Source organism: Suricata suricatta, unplaced genomic scaffold (assembly GCF_006229205.1).
Source record: "Suricata suricatta isolate VVHF042 unplaced genomic scaffold, meerkat_22Aug2017_6uvM2_HiC HiC_scaffold_39069, whole genome shotgun sequence".
Lineage (NCBI taxonomy): Eukaryota > Metazoa > Chordata > Mammalia > Carnivora > Herpestidae > Suricata > Suricata suricatta.
The window spans coordinates 1-676 of record NW_021886068.1 but is presented as its reverse complement, the minus strand read 5'-3'; the positions used below and the strand labels follow the sequence as shown (position 1 = coordinate 676).

The 676-nt window shown below is 50.9% G+C and overlaps 1 pseudogene; it reads right to left on the bottom strand.

The window, feature by feature from the left end:
• Positions 1–310: 310 nt before the first annotated feature.
• Positions 311–664, bottom strand: LOC115285083 (annotated as a pseudogene).
• Between the last annotated feature and the right edge of the window lie 12 nt (positions 665–676).

Genomic DNA, 676 nt, shown 5'->3' with positions numbered 1-676 from the left:
TTTTTTTTAATTAAAAATATCTTAAAAATAAAAACTCATGTAATCGACATCCCATTCTTAGAAGGCAAAGACTTATTACCCCAATTTTTACAAATTAGAAAATCAAGGCACAGAAATGCTAAGGAACCTGCCCCATCACCAAGAGCTAATAAGGCCTTGGACCAGGCATCCGGGCTTCAGAGGCTGTGATTTCAACCGCTACTCTGAACCACCCTTTCCACCGGTGTGTGTAGGCAAATCTACATTATTCCCAGCTTTCTTTTTCCTGAGCCCTTCCAAGGAGGCTGAAGGGAAAGGAGGACCACATGACTGCATGAAACCCACAAGAAATATTTTATTTGCTTCCAGATGGAGAATAGGGCAGAGTAAAAATCCTTCAGTAGAAATCCATGGCCCTCCTCAGTGAGCCCACAGGGGCGCTCGTGGCCCCCCAGTCGTGATGGTGCCTGTAGTCCCCCGGCCTCAGCAGGTACTGCTGCCCCCGGTAGACGGGCATCTCGTAGAGGACCCAGGAGCCCTCCAGCACGTGGAGGGAGTGGATCTCGCTGAAGTGCAAGCGGTCATGAAGCGAGGGGCAGTCCTCAGTGGTCTCCACCATCTGGCCCCTGTAGTCCTCCGGCTCATAAATCCTGATCCGGTGGGAGCTGGTCTGCGGGTGCAGCAATGAGCAGAGGAG